At 38.7% G+C, this 20,964-nt stretch overlaps 1 long non-coding RNA gene across 2 annotated transcripts in view; it reads right to left on the minus strand.

Moving 5' to 3' along the window:
• LOC147602272 (uncharacterized) overlaps window positions 1–16,489 on the minus strand; it is a 60,559-nt gene extending 44,070 nt beyond the window's left edge. For both annotated transcript variants that reach the window (XR_015257612.1, XR_015257611.1), the window contains exons 1-2: window positions 16,245–16,489; window positions 13,538–13,591 (exon numbers count right to left, since the gene is read on the minus strand). This is a non-coding gene — a long non-coding RNA (uncharacterized LOC147602272). The remainder of the gene's footprint in view (window positions 1–13,537; window positions 13,592–16,244) is intronic.
• Window positions 16,490–20,964: the final 4,475 nt, after the last annotated feature.

The following is a 20,964-nucleotide window of genomic DNA, read 5'->3' on the forward strand; positions in this document are numbered from 1 at the left end:
ACAGAATGCTGTCTTAAAAAGCTACTTAGACAAAAGTGTTGCATAGGATACATATTTGACTATACCAAGATACAGATAAATGGAGTGCTTACTAGGAGATTTTCTTAGGTAGACATAGTTTAAAATATAACTAATTGGTGATAAAACACTGATTCCCTATAGGCTGCTGAAGTAAGATGGAAAGCTCTTGTGTCTGTAAAGTGATACCAAGGACTGGCTACCATTCCAAACACTAAAAAGACCATGTAAATATTTAGAAAAATATTTAGAAAATATTTAGTAGCTGATGGTGAATTTTGATCAGGACTAGATTCATACTTTTATTTGTAAGACACAAGGAGTAGGAATTTGAGCGGAGTTGCACCATAGCACAAGGAGTTTAAGGAGGCATCCTGCCATGGCAGACTTCTGCTTCCCCATATGGAGAAGCTGGGTAATGGTGTAGCATGGTGTATTTCCTTCGTAGCTTCTAAAAGAATCTTGCATGCAAAATTTAAAAACCACTACCATCTCAACTCATCTAATTTACTTCATTTTCCTCTGTCTACAATATAGCTGCTTACATCCCATACAGTGTATGTAGGGTACCTATCTCTGCTCTGTCAGGCTTGGCGTTAATGCAGTATCTTTCATTTTTTCCAAACAAATGAGATAACTTAAATGCAAATGAGAGAGTCAACTACCCAGCTGGGTCTATGAGCATCATTAAAGCATCATATGACTTTGATAGTTGTCTACTGATGTGTATTGTACATATGCTGATACAAGGTTTTGGTCTGATAAACTTGCAAAGATCAATAGATTTTTTTTTTACTGTTCCTTTGAGGTTCCCACGCTACTAAAAGCATATGACTTTGACATTATTCTGCTGGCACTTCAGAATAAGTTCTAGATTTTTAGTAGTATAGATTTTATCACAGGGCTTTCAGGCAGATAGCAACAGCTGGGCATTAACATTGGTCTTCAAAGGACTAGAGAAAGATTCTTTCTAATGTTGCTTGTTTATCTTAATAAGGATGCTGTTGTACTACTTGGTGACTTTACAGAGACTGATAAGGAACATGGCATGGTACAGGAAAATCATAGGACTCTTTTAAGAAAATGCTCATCAAAAAACCCCAGAAAAGCAGTATCCTGGAAGAGAAAAGCAAGATTTTTGCAGCAGGAGAAAGAAGCATACTAATGTCCCTTTAAAGGGAATGGCCTATTTATTTTTTATGAGGAAAGGGGAAAATATATATACATGTCCTGATATGTATGTATTTTATCAAACAAAGAAATATTATTTTTTTTTTCTAAATTGCTGAGCACTTGGAGATGAAAAAGTTCAGAGCTTCTCGGAGTCTACTCTTGCAGCCCATCATGCTGACAAACTGTGTGATATCTTATGACATCCCTCATTCAGTATCCTGAGCTAGCAATAGAATATCAAACACATGGGATGAGATCTTAGATCTCTTAAAATGACAATGTGCCCAGTTCACAAGGGATATAATTCTGCAACAGCCATGCATATGCAACTTTACACTTTAGTAAGAACTGTAGAAATTTTTGCCTGGAGGTACCCTGGCTCGGTTCCTAACATCTGGCAGTATGGTTGCTGTCACATCTGCACTTATCTAAGTTTCATGACCTCTTTAAATATGGAAATGCTTTGTCAGATATCCTTTTACTTTGGAAAAAGTTTCTAGGGAGAATCAGATGCAAACAACTACAGAGCCAGCCTGCTGAGAAGGGCCAAACACAGAAAAAAACCTGAAAGCATGCATTACTTCAAAAGTACGTTGTCATCACACTATCCCAGTAAGCCTAATATGTTGACAGGTAGAAAATCCCTCTCAGTTAACAGACAACTGAACAATTTATTTTTCAAGAACTGACAAAATACTAAACTCCATGATATTCTGCAAGAAAAAAACCACAGCACTTAACCTGAGGATAACGTGAAAAAAATGGCTGTAAGTGAACAGAGTCTGACAGAATATAGGAGAATAAATACCAAGACAAAACCAAAATTTCTGGATCACAACTCCTTTAAGATGCAAAGGTAAATATGATGGACAGCGGGATTGAGTGCACCCTCAGGAAGTTTGCTGAAGACACCAACCTGTGTGGTGCAATTGACACACTGGAGCGAAGGGATGCCATCCAGAGGGACCTTGACAGGCTGGAGAGGTGGGTCCGTGAGATCCTCATGAAGTTCAGCAAGGCCAAGTGCAAAGTTCTGTACATGGGATGAGGCTATCACAAGCACAAATACAGACTGTACAGAGAATGGATTGAGAGCAGCCCTGAGGAGAATGACTTGGGAGTGTTGGTTGATTAGAAGCTCAACACGAACCAGCAATGCACACTTGCAGTCCAGAAAGCCAGCTGCATCCTGGGCTGCATCAAGAGCAGTGTTGGCTGGCAGGTAGAGGGAGGTGATTCTGTCCTTCTACTCTGCTTTTGTGAGATGTGAGGATGTGGATTTGTTGGGGGAAGTCCAGAGGAGGACCGCAAAGATGACCAGAGCGCTGGAGCACCTCTCCTATGAGGACAGGTTGAGAGAGTTGGGGCTGTTCAGCCTGGAGAAGAGGAGGCTCCGGGGAGACCTGATAGCAGTCTCCTAGTACCTAAAGGGGGCCTACAGGAAAGATGGGTAGCAACTTTTTAGCAGGGCATGTTGTCATAGGATGAGGGGTAATGGTTTTAAAATAGAAGGAGGTAGATTCAGACTTGATATTAGGAAGAAAATTTTTACAATTGGTAAAACAGAGGTTGCCCAGAGGTAGTAGATGCCCCACCCCTGGAAATATTCTAGGCCAGGTTGGACTGGGCTCTGAGCGACTTGATCTAGTTGGAAATGTCCCTGCTTCTTACAGGGTGGGGTGGACTAGATGACCTTTAAAGGCCCCTTCCAACCCAAAGTATTCTATGATTCTATGATGCTGAAGCAGCACATCAAACCCTCGGGGCATCAAACTCAATCTAGAATATTGTTTATTTTGCATCCTGACTGGAAATCAGTTTTTGTCGAATCTTCTGAAAGATATTTTGTGGCAGTAATTAGCTTAAAAATGAAAGTTTGGTTTTTTTTTTTATCTGAATGTATTGATTTCTGAGATTGAATGCTGAAACCTGCAACATCACACTGTAGAGGATCTGGCCAGAAGAACAAAAAAGCCTTTGGCTTCTGGCGTGACAGACTATGTTTATAGAAGTGGTTATTAGCTAATGACTTATATTGCAAAATAGTATTTTATTTTACAGTTTTCCATATCTGTCTTAGCTACAAGACCAGTTCCATTTCCAGCCTTTGTGAAAGCATTTAGGAGCACTTTCTCTATTAGCAATGTCAATATGAAAAGTCTTGCATTCCTGCCTCACACACTGCTGCTCTTTTTTGGGCCATATTGGAAAATAAGTCAGAGAAAAGATCCAGGATTAAAATAGCAATAAAAAAAAAAAAAAACAGCTGCTGATGTTTCAAATGCACTTTGCATGAAAGAAAGTCCAGTAGAAAAACAGCTCAAGAGTTTGGCACTTTCGACGATAAGGATGAATATGAAAATGAGGTCCTCACTATGAGCTACTTCTGCCTCTTAGCAAGATTTGTGAGGTTGAGAAGGGTTCCTAAGAGCATTAGGGATATGTGAAAGAAGAAAGACAGGGGATTAGCCAGAGAGAATGCAAGGCTGAGGTTTGTCAAGAAATGAAGCACATGACTCTTGAGAAGACTATGGAACTAGGTATAATTCCGACAGAGAAGGGCAGAAGCAGGAGTTTAGGAAGTGAGTCACTGTTTTCCTCCTTCTCAGCCCAGCTGATAAAGTAAAAAAAAATGAGCAGCTTTAAAATTAAAGTAAGCTGCCAAAGACCTGAACTGGGAAGAACTTGTAGGCTTTATATAAATCTTCTTAAGACCTTAGGAGAGAGCAGAATGTAAAAGGTTGGAATTATTATATGTGAGATTTTTTTCCCCCTCTTGAATCACGAGCTGCCTCAGGCCCAAAAGTCTTAACTATTAAAGGAGAGTATCGAGCAGGTGGAAAGGTATGCAAATGATCATAATATCCAATACCCTTTAAAAAACAAGTATTTGAATTGTTCAATATGCTTGAAGTAATGAGTATGTCTTAAGTTTTAGTGAGTTAGCATGTTTGTTAGTTCATAAGTTAGACATTTGTCTACTATACCTAATTTCTGCCTTTTGTAATAGTACTACATCAATTCTATGCGTAATCAAAGGCAGAAAGGTATGAGAAAGAACAGTTCTTTTTTTTTTGCTATGGAAACATCAAATTCAGTGTGGAAGTCAGAATAATTTCTAGTGCAATTACCTTGAAATAATTTTCTCCTTGACGTTAGAAAGGTAAGCTGTGCTCTGACAGACCCACTTACTGTAAAGGAATAAACACTCCATTATCGATACAAAGCAGAGCACTGCCCATCTACCCTAACACCTCCTGGGAGTATGCCCAGAAAACACCACCCTCATTCACAGCACTGCTGGCTCAAAGCATATTAAATGGATACAGAATTTTGCCCACATTCCATAATTAATTTTACAATGACTATCACCCATGTATTTCCCCAAATTTAGCACAAGCAAAACCATGCATATCTCTGTGTATGTATGAAAAAGAGGGAGAGAACAATCTACCTTCCACTATTAACAGAAACTCCAACTTAAAGAACAGTTGCTTGTATCCCCAATGGCTTGTTCTGTTTGAAATTTGATTCCTGGTGATATAGCTTTGGAAAAGCACTGGAGAACACTGATGTTCTGTCATTCTTAAACACCAAAGAGCTGAAGCTTGGGAGCTTGCCTCACTCTGCAAAAGCATGTTCTGAACCTTACTGAGGTGAAAGTACTACTTGTTTTTTTCAGGGGACTCATCAGCGTCAGCAGAAGAGAAGGAGTAGAAAAAGGGCTCTCCCTCTCTGGGGCTCTTCTGACCACTCCCTCCAGCTCAGACTTCAACTGATGTAGATTAATCTCTAGACAAAAATGTAATGAAGGAGCCTGACAAATCTGTCAGATTCTTAGAAATAACATTCCCTTATGCTGAATTAATGGTCACATTTATATAAACCTAGCTGTTGTACAGGCAGCCTCAAGCACATAAAGATTTAAGAGACCTCCAGAGCTCCTGTAACAGAGGGAAGACATGTAAGACCTCCCCATTTTAACTTCAGTACCATGAAGGAAAGGGCCAACTTGGTGCTTAAAGCAAACATTTTGGAGGCTTATCAAAACTCCACTTTGCATAACTCTTCTCCTTATGGTAGTGTGTCTTATATTCTATATTGTCATTAAGAAAACTGTGCTTCCCCTGGAAAAGAAACAGTGGAAAATGAGATAACAAGCTCTGAAAAAAATTTGTTGGAGGGAGTGCTGTGTTCAACCAAGGATCACATTTCTGTGACTGTAAAAGAGCTCTTTCTTATGCTGCTAAATTCTTCAGTGCTATTTCAGTAATACAGTGAAGAAAGTGATGCAGAAACCTGAGACTGACAGCTATTTGGATGCTTCTGGCTGAGCATATTTTCCTTTAATAAACCCCTTCATGCTCATATGTTGCTGACCTGTGATTCATTTCTCTGACTTCCACTGGCTAGTCTTTTTCTACTTATAGACCTGTTTTACAAATTCAGTAAGTTATTATTGTTGGAAACTTAGACAGTCTTTGCTATGATACTCTTGGTGCAGTAATACAAACATAATTCAATGGAATTTTTCTAAAATAATGTTTAAGGAATAATCATTGCATTGTGTAATAATTCATAGTGCAAGCAATATGCTAACAGAGACAATACTAAAAGAGTGAAGTAAGATGTAGGTTGTTCTGTTGTAAATAAATTAGAAAGGATCTGCTAGAAAACTGTACCTGTACCATATTTGTTTTAGTTCCTCTTTCCTTTCTCATGTGTTTATTTCAACTACCACCAATCAACTGTACTCATAACTTGATACAACCCATACTGTTCATCTATTTGCAAGAAATGTAGGCAATAGAACATTTTTTTCCAACAAAATAAAAAGGAAGAATGAGAATGGAGCTGCTGCTTTGCAGCAAGATAGTAGAAAGGTAAGGAAAGGGCAGCAGAAATGAAATTACTCTCTGAGATTTCGAGTCAAATTTCTCCCTAAATTCCGGAAAACCCACTATAGACATACCAGTGCACATGTCAGAAATGGCCTAATACTCTCTAGGGCTGTTTTCCTAAAGCTAATTCCATATGAGCATTAGGGTAATGATGGGAATATACTGGTAACAACTGAAAGCTGATGGTGAGTTCAGACAAATGAGGAAGGATATATATGAAGGAAAACTCAACCTTTTAAAAGTTCTCTTGAAGCACTACTCCTGTATGGCATTATTTTTACCTTTGGCTCTCTGGAGCTTCAAGAAGCAAGCACCATCTGCTAAGAGCGTAAATAGAGCAGAGAAATAAAACTGTATCTGGAAAACAAAGTCCTTTTCTGTAGTTGTACATGTCTTCAGACAGATTGTTTGATGCTTTCATCTTCCCCTTAACATAATTTCCATATTAGTTCCATGCAACAACTGACTGCTCATTAGAGCTCACAATCATTCTCGCACTACCTCTTACTTATCACTTAAATATAAAAAAAAATGAACTTGTCTTTTTTACTTTTTTTTCCCAAAGAGTTACAAATCATCAGAGCAGTAGATAGCCTATACTTGCCATTTTTTGGATGTGTGCTTTCCCTCTCTTCTGGAGAAAGGCCCTTTCTCAGGCAAAGTAGGAGTATATAGCATATTGCTTATGTTTATTGACCTTGATGATGCTGTGTATGCATATAAAGTTTAATAAATAACAATTAAAAATTCTATTTCTTATACCTAAGGCAAATAATGGGCATGTAGTCAGAGAATTAAGTGTTGTCTTTATGTTTAGAATCGAAAAGCAGCAGCCAGTTGTCTGGTGCTGACTGACCTGTAGTAATTTAACTGGTACATAGTGATACTTTTGCCTCAAAGAGTTATTCTTAAATGCCACATTAAATTGCTGTGGCAAACTATAGATAGCCTAGAAATGCCCCAAAGCCTGCTGTGTACACCACGCCACACAAACACTGCTATTTACTCAAAGCTACATCAAACTTAAAAGGCTGATCTGATCCACTCTTTTCCTTCCTGTGCCCCTTTTAATACTCTCTGCTGCTTTCTTATTCTAGTGATTGTTTTCTTTATTCCTTGCCCTAGCCTGCCTGTTATTCTCCAACATTGTTTTCTTACCAGTAAAACCTGAAGTTACAGTGAGCAGTTGTGCTTTGGTAGTATGTATTGTTTTTTCCTTAGGAGATCTTTTGAGACTTTTTTAAACTTCTGATTCCTTCCTCTTCTCTCCCCTGTCACTCACCCTTTTTATCTACCCATCACTGACTTCAGTTTGAGAACAAAATCTGTAAGATAGCATGGTCTCCCATACTTTCCTGAAACAGCAAGCAGCAGCATAACATTTGGAAAACAATGTTACAACCCCATTTTTCTCAGATTCTTTTTCTTTTATCTTCACTATTTACAGAAGTCTGAGACATGCTCTAGGCTAATGTTGCCATGGTGTTGTCTCATATTGGGTCTGGCATCCTCCCAAGGAGGTGTGTGGGTAGCTCTTTTCCTGAAGTTTAAAGATGCACCATTGACATTTTTCTCCCTCATGGCCATTTCAAATGAGCAGAGAAGAACAACCAAACCATCAAACAGATTTCTTTGAGCAGGGGTCAATCCAACATCTGCCTTGTGTACACTGTACCTGGAAAAACACTGATATGTTCAGCATTTCTGGTGCTGCCATTATAATTTCATGTATTTACAAACAAAGAGCTCATAGATGAGAATCCAGGGACTAGCTGCCCATACGGATTTGAGTTTTCTTTTTGATGCAGGTGCTTAATCTTCCCAAAGATGAATCTGAATTTTTTCTTTAGTTGATCCTTCTCACTTCTGTTTCCCAAGATGCATTTACACAAAAATATTGTTCACCCTCCCTACCCTGAAATTGTAGTGTTTCTGGGTATTTTTAGACATAATCATTTATCAAAAGCTCAAAAGCTATTGTAAACCTTTTAATTTCATTACAAAACCCAAGATTTCAATCCTATTTCCTGAAAACAAGGAGTGCTTCACTTAATGTTTTTGATAAAACTATATTTTAACAGAAAAAGCTTTAGGTTGTGGTGCTTGTTAAAATATGTCAAAACAAAAATCTAGCAAAGACAAGATAATAACCAAACATTTGCTGCATAATATTGTCAATTCCCTTATGGCTTGTGCATTAAAATATCTGCCTATTTTTGTTATTCAATCTAATTATGCAATAGCTTCCTAGGAAATGCTTTTCACTGAGTAAATTGCTATGGAAAGCTATTGTTTGCTATCACCAGCATTTCTGTCCTTAGTGCTGTTTTATATTCTTGTCTACAAACAGAATTTATAACTGAAATAATGTAAGAATATCTTTCCATTAAAAAACATGTACTAATCCAAGAACTCATGGTTTAATTTCAATTGCACCCCAAAAGATGGCAGTCTTCTGGTATAATATTTGGCTTCTGCTGTTTTAACTTTTGACTTTTCTGTTTAAATGTTGGCTTCTTTCCTGACTATAGTGATCTCAGACTTAGCAAAAAAGAGAGAATGGTTTTAATGGGATTTGAGTGTTTGAACTTCTTTTGTTAAAAAAGGTCTGCCAGCAAAAAGGAAAAAATGCATTTTTAATGTTAATGAAAGCAAAGATTTAAAAATTTTGAGGGCTGTAAATATCACTTTGAAAGCTTCTGGTAGGAAAGATGATATAGACACACACCTCCTCCCTGAATTTTTGTTGATAAAGAGATAAGTGAGAGTGAAACACTACAAATTTTGCAGGCTTTTGCTGATTTTTACTGGTGTCAGAACTTATGTTAATTTTACATTAGCTCCTTTACAGCTTTTCTGCAATTCAGTATTTTCACTGAATGCTGTTGCTGGAAGCAACTGGCAGCAGACATGCTCTTACCTATCTTTTTTTTTCTCTGCCATAGTCCTTCTCCTGAATGCCTTTTTTAAAGCATTTTGGCAAGTTAACTAATTGAGAAGTATTCTGTAAGACAAGTATTGGGCTGGCTATGGGCACTCAGGATTTAATTAAGGAGTTCCCAAAACACCCACCTCTGAAGGCAGGAGTTACTTCCACAGAAGAGGGATTCACTAACTTTGATTTTCCTGTTGTCCCTGCTGGGTTAAGCATCTGCGTTCAATAGCAACTGCATTTCCCCAGAGAGAGAGGAGAATGCAACCTCTGTGCAGCTGCTCTGAGAGGCTTTTCTGACCATTTTAAGTTCTTACATAAGGATAAAACAGAAATTGTGGCAGTTGTCTCTACGTAGTGCAGAGAATTTGAGCGGGTTTTTTCATGTTCAGATTCAGGGAGGAACTTCGTCTGTATTGGAGCCTGCAGCAACAGAAAAAACAAGACAGAAACTTTGCAGACAGATTATTGAAAGAAAACAAGAGAAAACACACAGAGAAAAGAAGTGTTTGCTCAATAGCTTATGGTGAAATGAAACATAAAACCTGTTCACATGTACAAATAGCCTTGAAATGGGATGGCTGTTGATGGACCTCTCTTCTTGCTTGGGGGCTTTCAGCATAAAAGGTTGAACAGCTTTATACATTTAATTTTTCAAATGGCAAGTTTACAGAAATAAAACCAAACCAAAAGAATAATATAAGCATGGAAAGGATTCCAAGACATTATTGAGTTACTTACTGTTAGTCTCCCAAAATTTTTTAATCTCTCTACAGCTTGCATTTCCTGACCGCAAAACGCTGTGATGCTAGAGCTGAAAATGTCTTCACTAAGTTTTAACAGACTTTGTTGTTTTTAAAGCAAAAATGCAGGAGTGTACTGAATGTAGGTGGCAAGGTGCTGGCAACAGGAGGGGAGGCTGCAGGGGTGGCTTCTAGGAAGAGACCAGAGGCTGCTTTGTGCCAGACACAGTCAGTTCCAGTCAGCTCCAAAATGGAAACACCTTTTACTTCTCATGGCATTATAACTATAGTGATGAAAGTTTGCTAATGGGTCTACGGCTTTAGAGGAGGTCACAACAAGAAGGCATTTTCAAAAGGTTGTTGTACAATTTTTAAGTGGTCATAAAGCGACAGTGCATAGAATGTTGTGTAGCTGCAGCTCTCTACTGGTTCTTGCAACCTTTCATCAAATAAAACAAATAAAATGTTTGCCCTTAATTCTAATAATTTAATTTTCTTCCTTTGTGGTTTTTCATCTGATCAGCTGAAAAGTGGCATTGAAAAAGTATGCATCTCATCATTCTGTTCAAATCACTGCTTTCTTTTTAGCTCCCTGGATGATCTTTTGCAAAATTAATGCTGCATATTAGCATCTATGTAAACAAACTTCTGTCTACCTAGAAAAGACTAAAGAACTCCATTGGTCTTCAGAAATTATTACAAAGGGAAAATCAAAGAATCAGATGTTCAACTCAAAGTATTGGTACTTATCTTACTTCCAGTTGCCTAAGTCTACCCAAGACATTTCTAGCCCAATTTTGCAATCAAAGAACTCCTAATTCTAGTTCCAGGAACTATTATCTGCAGTAATTATTGTGAAGTTAAACACAACTTTTCAGAACTCAAAGCTTTGGTCTGGTTGCAATTTTTTTGTTCAAAGCTCACAGTTACATTTTCACTTCTATATATCCAGTTTTAATTGTCTATTCAGTTCAGCAGACAAAATATCCACACTTAAAAATCAGAGCTATTTCAAATTCTACCAAAAGAAAAATTACAAACAAGCTTAAGAGTCCAACTCTACATTTTTTTTATTCCCACAAGTAGCTTTGGCTGGTTCTAGTGGCACTTCGCATAGAATTAAGAATCTTGTGACTTGGATATTATGGACCACAATGAGGTCAACTCATCTAAAATGCAGGTGAGGAATCTGAAATATTTTCCAAACTGCACTTTACAAAGGAGTATTTCCTAAGGTGCATTTTTAGCTGTGTTAGCTTTGTTATTTCTTGGAGTTAAAAATGTGATAGCCCAAAAGTACAAGTCCTTGTCACTTGCTATTATCAAGCAATTTTAAGTATTTTTAATTAGAAATATGATACTATTCAGTACATCAGGAATAATTAATCTTCAACTATAAAAACAAATCTATTATATAGTCCATAGTGAAAAAACCTTTTGAAATTGTGTGGAATACAATGAGCACTGCACACTGCAGAACAAGGTGGCCTCAATTGTAGTGCTTAATCACTCAGTCTTTCCAAAAGAACAGTAAGTGAACTATTTTGTTGTCATACATTTTTTTCTTTTTTTTTTTTCTTTGATAAACATGTATCTGTGTCAGTGGTTGTCTTAAAGATGGCGTGGAATTACATCTTTTGTGGTGGGCTGCAATTTTTGTGGTGCTCCTTAGTTTGTGGGGGAGTTATTTCTGTGGTCTTTATCTCCAGAATAAGATACCTGTCAGACAAAATCTCACTCCTGTGTCTGTGTATAGTCACACCCCTTACCTTACTTTATACCTCATCTGAGGCAACTGCTTTCTACTCCACACATGCAGGTTTCTTTCCAATGGAAAGATAGATAGAGTGGTAAGTGGGGCTTTCCACACACCCTGACGTTATCAGGACAGGGAAACTCCCACGCGCTTTGTGCTCATCACTCTGGATATAGCCTTGAGTATCTAAGCATTGCAGATAAGTGCTGAGACCTTGAATTTGATTTGATATTCTATGGGAAGGAATTGTAAAGAGCAAAGGATGATCTTAATGTGCTCCTGGTAGCGGTGCTGCCAAGGAGACGTGCGATTGCATTCTCTATTAGCTGGTGTTTCCCAAGTGTTCCGCTGCTTGGGAGAAAAAAAATCAAAGCCTCAAAGAAATAACATCCTTTTAGGGAACAGGCACACAGTAGCAATATAGCCAGAAGAGCTGGTCAAGGGGAAATTTCTCACATTTTTCCACTAAGCACATTTTTTTTTTTCTGCTGAAGCTTTGTCTTTTAAATTTAACCTTGTACTATTTGACTTTAAAAAAATGCAGTGACTAAACATCCTATGTTTTCTGTTTACCATTTCAAATTTTTTCTAGTTGAATCTTTGGAAACATCATGAGACTGAAATATCTGATGAAATTAATAGGTAAGATTCTTGGTTGTTGTTTTCACCTACAGGAGAAGTCATTGCTACCTGTGTAACTGTTTTGCAGCGTGTGCTCCTTGGAGAGCTGCAAATGGAAATACACGCACTGCCAGCAGGATCACAAGGAATAAGGAATGAATCTCAGAGGAGCTGAATGAGGGCCCTTCACAGAGTCAAGATATATTAGGTAATTTCTCATTTTCACTATTCTTTTTACAAATGCTTGAAATAAAACCAAACAAATCCATAGAAGTAACTACAAGACAGATCTACCAAAGTAATTTCACTACCCAGTTTTTCCTCCTGTGTTTTATTTCTCCTGACAACAAGGTAAAAAAACCCCAAACCCATTATGTCATAAGAATGCACTCAGCCCTCCTACCAGCAAGGTGGTTAAACAGAGGAAGAGAGTGCAGCAGAGAGCAGAGAAAAATGTAGATTATTTGATATATAAAACTCTAGCATATTTAACATGCATATGCAGAACAAATGCTTTTTCTGCATTTGAAAGAACACATTATTTATAAGTTACAGAAATATAAGCATATGAAAGAAATTTGAGTTACTGTGCTCATAATCTCCAACCAAATGAAAAATATGTTCTAGATAGAAAACAAGTTTTGATTAACAGTCTAGTCTGGAAAAACTAAAACAAATTTAAAAAACCCCAGAAAATATTAAAAAATCCCTATTAACTTGTGTTACAGTTCTTACAGGCCAGCAATATCTGCATTTAGATTTACAATGGTTGCCTTTTGCTTAGAGAAAAACTAACCCTCAGTCCTTAGCTAATATAATGTTTCTAGTCAGCCTGTCAAAGTTCACTACATTGACCAGCAGGCTATTTGATATTGAACCTGCAGCCTATCAAGCTCAAAAATCAACAGTTTAATCTGTGAGGTGACACATGGTGACGGAAAGGAAGAGGATCAGAGGCAACCCTCAGAAGAAAAGCAGCCGACACAGAGAGCCCAGGCAGCACTGACATGTTGGCAAACATATCACATTTGCTGTGAAAGGGAACTCAAGAACTCAGCTGCAAAATTCTTCATTCATTCCTCAAACATCATAAAAATATAATTCAGCTTAATAGTGTGGGGATTTTTTTTTGCAGTTTTCATCAGTCTACAGATGAAATAAACAGATTTTAAAGTACCATTCTTTGTTTAACATTTTCTGATTTTGCTTTCTATTACAGAAAATCAAAATAGTCTTGTTTCTATCACTCACACTCACCTGAAACATTATGTACATGCATTAATCCTGACATCACAGTCACGTCTCAGTTTCTTGTTTAGTACAAAGCTATTAATACATTCACATTCCTCAAAAGAATATTTGTAGCTCACCTTCATTTCCCCCTTGCACTTACCTACACATTTTCTTCAGGTTCCTTCTAGTCTTGTTAGCTTCTTGCTGAGATAACCTAAAACAGATAGGTAGAGATAAAACATACTCTGTTATTAAATAATTATTTGTAATAAAATAATTCACAATAGTGGTACGGAGATTAACTTCTGTCAGTCAGAAGATCATGAAGTGATTGACAAATGAGAGGATACATGATAAAAAGAAAAAAAAAAAAAGGCCAGAACTCTGAGGTAAGGTAATGAAAACTTCCACACTGCTGGATTTGTATCATGGTTGTGCTCTTTCATGTTCACTGATTTCTCTCACACTTCTGTGCCATCCTGTCAGCCAGTACCTCCTTTGCTCAAAGGTCTTCTTTTTCTCCCCAGCTGTGCATCTGTAAAAAGTCCTTCACGCAGTAGCATTTTTATTTATCTCAGCACTGTCTTCATAGCACTAAAAAGTTCATAATATGAAAAGAGAAGATTCTAGTAATTATGTTTTTAAAAAATCTTAAATATGGACAATGTTCAAGCTTCACAATAACTAAAGTATTTTTCCAAGTTAGCTCTGATGTTATGTGAATACTTAGCAATTTTTGCCACAGATGCTGGGGGAATATCTACAATTAGAACAACTCCCACATATTACAAAACCAAAATAAGTAGAAAGATGTCAGTTTTGCATTGCTTTGATTGTGTGGTGTGGTTGATATCTTCAAGGAATGACGGAGAAGATGTGATCCCATCATGACCTGAGCATAATAATAGTGTCATTACTAAGTAGGAGTTGCCCGAGTGAAAGCTAAGTACAGATGTCATTCACCATTTGTAGGAATGTGTACACAGAGAGAGACAGGCAAGGAAATTCCCATGTAATTTAAAAACCATAACATTCCATAAATAAAGGCATAAGGCATTGTTTTGAGAACTCACCCATGTTGCATGAGTGTGAAGAAAAAGTGCAGTAAAACAAGAAGTATCTTAGTAGCAAAAGACAATGTGATTGAGGTTAATAACAAAGATTTTAGTTAAAATTATTACAACCTACCACATTTCCACTTTAACATTATCATTTCATATATGACACTGAGGGCAAAGAAATGTGATGCCCTTAAATGGTTTATTTGTTTCACTTTCACATTTGCCTGTGGTAACTCATCAGACATTACAAGATACGTTCTCTACCATCTTCTGCACAGTCTTAGGGGAACATTTCTTTTGAAAAACACGGTGGAGAGACAGGCTGAACTTGTTTGGGTTTTTTTTTCACTATGGAAGCTATGGAAATTGTGATCTCATTCCAGGAAATAATCTGCAATATTTTAGAAAACACATTTAATTACAATACTTAACAAAAAAACCAAATACACACGTTTTAGTTCAGCAAAGCTAGCACAAAAGGGATTCTTTTGTTAGAAGATGACATGGCATTTTTCCCCTCTTGTTTCTCTGTAAACATTGTACTAAACTGTTAAGGATGTAAGGTAGCTGAGATGATGGTAAGTGGATCTGATTGTATTATGATGGGGGGAAAAAACCCACACAAATTCTAATCATCCTTGACTTGAAAGATTTCAAGATTTCTCTTTTTGTTTGTTTGCCTTTTTTTTTTAAAGACTTTTATCTTCCTTATCCCCGTTCTGTGATCATAACCTTTTTAGCTTGGGCTAAGGAGCAGCTGTGTTGCCCTGTTAGCACTGTGTCAGAGCTCCACCGTACGTGCAGGTATCTCGTTACCTTGCTGGTTTTGCTGCAAGTCAAAACCAAAAGCAGGCACTTTGTTCACGAGCCTTGTGACATCTGCTGTTCCTACTTCAAAGCCCCATGGTCAAGAGGGAGCTCTGTGGGACGGGGTCAGGTACATTTCTCTGGTCTGGGTGGTGGCAGCATGTCAGGCTGGTGGCAGGGAGCAGTGCTGCCCTGCGATGTACTCGAGCCTCAGCAATTTCAGCCTCTGACTTGTGGTATAGGGTTACTCATTTTCCAATGCTGTAACTCCTTCCCCGAGTTGTCGACAGGTATAGCAGAGCCATAAGGCTCTTCAAAAACTGAGCACTGCTCCCTGATTACTACACTCGAGACTCCCAACCTTATTAGCGCCTGCAGGATGTGAGCCAAAATCTCTCGAGCAGAGGTAGCTGCTCAGAGGCACTGACTGTAGGTGCGACCACCGGATCCTTACGGGTTTTTTATCTGAGCTGTTTGCTCATCTCCATCTAACAGACAAATACATTTACTAATAAAGCTGCATGAATAGAGGAATGAGGAACGACACTGACATTAAAATGAACAACCTTATATAAAGGTAACTTTTCCCAGGCCTCAAGTAGAATTGCATTAGTGAGAATTTATAGCAGTATAGGATTCTGGCTTATTACAGCGAACATTAGTATGAGTGCCTGCACACTGTACATTTGTAAAATGCACATCATCTTTAAGGGTGCACCATTATACTCTAAGTGCTAGTATTATTTTAAAAGAAACCATATTGCTTTTAACATTTTCATTATGTATAGAAGTCATAACGAAACACAAAGCTATGTTTACTATGTTGTCTCTCCTGTGTTTTCACAGAGCAGAACTTTAAATATTTACAACAGTAAGTGTTTATGTTCAGGAATTTTGCTTTGACGATGCAAATTCCTTAAATAAGGTTGAAAGACTTTAATTCAGAGCCTAGAAGTAAAATGCAGTTGTCTTACAGCCTTACCTTTTATTGTACCTTACCTGAATTGACCAAATGATATCTGTTTTCAGCTTCCTGTGCTTGTTTTTCTGATCCTCGTCTAAAAAAAAATGACTAACCCAACAAAGCACCTCACCACCGTGGCAGTGAAATGATTGGTGCCTGTTCATGGGAAACACCTGAAAGCTGTAACTGTCCAAAAGTGTACCAAGTATCAGATTTGTAATTCCACTCTGCTGACAGCTTAACTGTTGCTTCTGAAAAGGAGTTTGCAACACAAAGAGAAGGAAAAGGCCTCATGACAATCTGCACAATCCTACATTATCTACTATCTACCCTTATAGTTAGGGCTGAGAATGAGAGATGCATACTGCTGCTGTGAGAAATGTAAATAAGATTAGAGTCGCCAGTCCCTGCTGAGAGGTAAATTCCTTTTCCAGAAGCTGAACACACCTTTTCTTTGAAACAGGATCTTTGTTTGTGGGAATTGCTAGCCTGCATCCATCTGCCACACTTAAACCCTGGACCTTGTAAATAATCTCTGCTCATTGAACACAGCCATGACAAAAAATGTAAAGTTTTCTTGTTCTACATGTCGAGGAACTAATCTTCCCTTGGCAGCGATCTTGTGGTCTGTCAGCCTGAGCTCCTTTTCATTTCTATACTTACTTTGTTCAGCGCAGATTAGGGTGAAGAGGGGACGCACAAGGGGGAATTCAACAGAGTAGACAAACTGTACCTAACAGCCGGGGTGATCATATTGCAAGTGCAGATAAAAAGATGTTTTCCGCTACAGCTCTCCCGATGCACTATTGCTGTTCCTGAGTTGCTGACGGGAGTCATGAGTTAACAGGTGAACCAGGTGTTTGACATACCAGTACAATCTGGGTGGGATGAATGTTCAAGTTCATGGAACTACCGCGATGGCCAAATTTCCTATTTGAGGATGGGATTGCAGATATAAAATTTACTACAACTACCCATGGCTGTACTCCAATATGCTCTGCAGGTTGAAGGCTGCTCAGACGTCAGCTAGATCAGAAAATTACTGGCCAAAGGACAAAATATAGTAGTTCTCCGGTAAACACAGGTTTTTCTTTTGGGGGTTTTAACACAAGGTGTACCTTTCTTTCTTTTCCCTGAAGAACAGCATGTTTTCAAGCAATATAAGAGATCACCACTCTCCTAAAATACAGTATCATGCTGAATCTGAAATGTGTAATGAACGGGCTTAGTTTGCTGACATTTAAAGAAAGATAGAGATAGTGTGCATCTCTTCAGGCTTTTTGGGAAAAGAGGGTTTGTAATGGCCTCCCAAGATGCTTGTTTGAGGAAAGTTTGTATTTAAAAGTCAGGCATGCCAAACATTTTACACAGTTGAGACTGGCTTACAAATACCTCAATTATCAATCAATGCAACGGGAATCTATACCCTGCAGCCTGCAAATAATTGGCCTTTACCACAGAAGCAGATATTGAAGGAAAGGAGAGAAAATAACTAATGATTGTTGTAAGTAACTTCTACTACTAACACTTTTTTTCCTCAGTGAGCCCTTGGGGAAACTAATAAACTGTGAAACTTTGCAGCTAATTCCACCTTACTGGTGTCAAATACCTCAACCAGAGCTTGCCACCTCTCCTGCCAAAACAAGCCACGTGGTCTGGCTATAAATCCACAGAAAGCCCTCTTCTTTCCATGTGCCTAAACCTATGCCCAGAGTCTCTGTTGTGCATGGCTGCCTGCACTCACACCATCACATAGCTGAATGTGCTCCTCTAAGGTGGCCAGATGCAGATCTCTCTTTCCTCGTGCTTCAGTTCATAGCATAATCCTTGGCTTTCATGTGCCTATCACCACCGCCATGTTAGCCCTGTCAAACAAGCTGCCTCCTCTTTGACAACGGGTCTGAGTACCTGGAGCCTCATCACAGTGCCACATTCAAGGTAGCTTAAAAAAAAAGCCAGCAGACTTCTAGGCTGTGAGCAACCATAATAACTGGCATAGCCTGAAGCCTACTTCCCACCTTCTTGCTGGGACAGCTGTCCTAGGGAGGATATGTCACTTCAGCCACTCCTTCTCCAGCCTACCTAGAGCCATGGCTTCATTGTAGTTCAGTTTGGGACGAGTCTCTTGCTGAGATTTTTAAAGAGGCAGAGCAGCGTGTTGCAGAGAAAGCTCGTTTTCTGCCTACAGCTATGAAAGTGTTGCCATTAACTTCTGTCTGTGCTTTGAATATTTATAAAATGTTAGCTTTAAGATGTAATAACAGCTTCTGAGAAGTATTGGAATTGCTCACACTGGTCAAAATCACTTCTTACCATAGATGTGCTGATTCTCCAATTTTCCACACTCGGTGAGCATTCCTGGCTAGGTCATCAATGCTGCTCATGCGAAGCGAATGTGGTTTTTTTTCTTCTCAGAGTGACTGACACATTACCACAAGAAGTATTTTCCTCTTTTGAGAATTTCTATGTATTCATAAGTTAAATACTTGTCCAATAGGCATACAGCCCTGCAAGCTTGTGCATCCCCATCAGGCCGCTGACACGGCTGGGTTAATGAATGGGTTAATCTTTTTTGCCGCTGTGAGTCACACAGTGTCCCCGCATCCTCAGGGAAGTCATACTCGCGTGACAGCGGCGAGGGGCTGCCAAACAAGCATCATTCCCTTTTTGCACCGAACATGAAATCCGGGCAGGGCCCCCGTCCTGCCCCACATCAACCCTCTCCACGCCACCCCCGACCCGAAACCCTCTCGCCTCGCACCCCCTATCTGCCTTCCTCGGGTCTGCGTCTGGGAACACACCCGAAAACCCCATCCGACAAGGATAGCCCCCCCCCCCCCTTATCCCGAGGTGTCTTTTTGGCCCAAGGAGGGGACCTGCCTGTGCCCCTCTTCTGTGCGTGTTTCTCCCGCCAGGTGGAGCAAGAAACAAAGAATAGCGCTTCCCCCATTTCCCCTTATCTCTCTTTTTTTTTTTTTTTTTTTTTTTTTTTTTAATTATTTGTGTGTCTGTGTGTTTAGGCCTTAATTTTGCCTTCCCTCAAACCGAAGTTTTAACACAATATTTCCTTCTCATTTGGATTACTGTGAGAGCAGGCGATGCTTTCTGCAGTTTGCAGTCTGTCACCAATAAAGGTTCGCGGGGAGGGAGGAGGTAGGGAAGGGAATGAGCTGCATAAATTCTCCTTCTGCGTGCATGCCAATTGTAGGAAGAAAATAATGTTTAAAAATTTAAAAAGGCAGATCACTCTTTTTGCATTAGTGGGAAAAAAAACTTTGGAAAATCTATTCCCATACACAGTGGCATAAAATTCACATTAACATCTCATTAAGTCTAGATGCACTTAGGGACTGATCCAAAGGCCATCAAACTCAATGGGAGACTTTCTGTTGCCTTCAAATGGGATTTGGATCATGCTGTTAGTGATTGGCAAAAGCTCATATTAACAAAACAAAAAAAATCCTGACATTACCTAAAAGGCTATAAAAGCATTTCCATTTCTTGTTCTGGGAAATCCCTTTTACAGCAGATCAAATGTAATCACAGCAGCCACCTCTGTGGTGAAAGCTTCCTGTTAGGCTAACAATAAGTTAGCTGAGGTATAAATGCAAACACCACAGTTATTTTATGAAAATTGGAATGGAAATCTCATTTTTTGATCCTAGTGAATTATCCATAATAGCAGTGGTAAACCTGAAGTGATCACAAGTTAATTTAAATGCTATATAAATACTACTTTAAAAGAGAGAGAGATAAAAGCAACCAAAATCTAGCTCAGGAAAAGCATATGCCTGCTACGATAATATTTCACACAAGTCTGGTGTCCTGACGTGAATGGAAATAGCTAAAATGAACTAAATTTACTAAAGCAAACTCTATATGGTCAAAAGGAAACCAGTTTGTTGTGTGCGGTGCCCTTTAGAGATCTCAGTACGTGATATCATCACTAATGGCTCTGTTTTCATGTGTGGAGATGAAAAGCAGTACATTTTTAAAAATTTAACTGCCTTGGGTAGCTTCAAATTCCTTTATCTTCATTTACTTTTTTAAAATGGTCCTTCTAGCAGAGATAGTCTGGAGCAGAGGCTCCAGCTCTGAGTAGGTTTCTTGTTCAGTTGACCTTAGCTGGGACTATGTTATTTGGCTGATGGGCCTATAATTTCCTGTCTATGTTTGAAAAACAAATGAAGTGAAATGACAAGCCTCTTATTATTTTTGTCCCAAACAAACAGGTATGTCAAGTTGGATGGGTAGAATGTTATTGAAGATTTAAAAGACTTTTCTAGTTCTCCTTCTGCTGTAAGGTTTTGAATCTCCCTTTTCTCCTTGTTGTCTCAAACATTTCTTTCCTTTTTTTCCCTGTGTTCAGCATATCCTTGCTGGTGCTAGCCTGAATAGTGTGGTGAGAGACCCCGTTTTCAGGTATCTCTCTATCTCTGGTGTACCTCTCTCTGGTCTTCTTACTCCTCATGTCTGTTAGGAGTGGAACTAAAAACTTCAATCTGAACAGTCTCCTCATTTGTGAGTGCTAGAAAACCCTGGATCTAAGATGGGGCAGTGATGCTCTTGTAGGAGTTCCAGCTCTTCAGTATTGGCAATAATGAAATTTCACCAAAGGAGGAAGGAAGGTGTAGATATAATTAATCTATTATTAAGTGCAACAGTAATGGCAGACCCTAACTTTAACATGATGTTAAAGTTAACTGGCTAATAAGAATTCCCGTAATGAGCCATGTAGCTGATTCTCTTCCTGGA

The sequence above is a fragment of the Chlamydotis macqueenii genome, chromosome 1, assembly GCF_036417535.1.
Source record: "Chlamydotis macqueenii isolate bChlMac1 chromosome 1, bChlMac1.mat, whole genome shotgun sequence".
In the NCBI taxonomy this organism is placed as follows: domain Eukaryota; kingdom Metazoa; phylum Chordata; class Aves; order Otidiformes; family Otididae; genus Chlamydotis; species Chlamydotis macqueenii.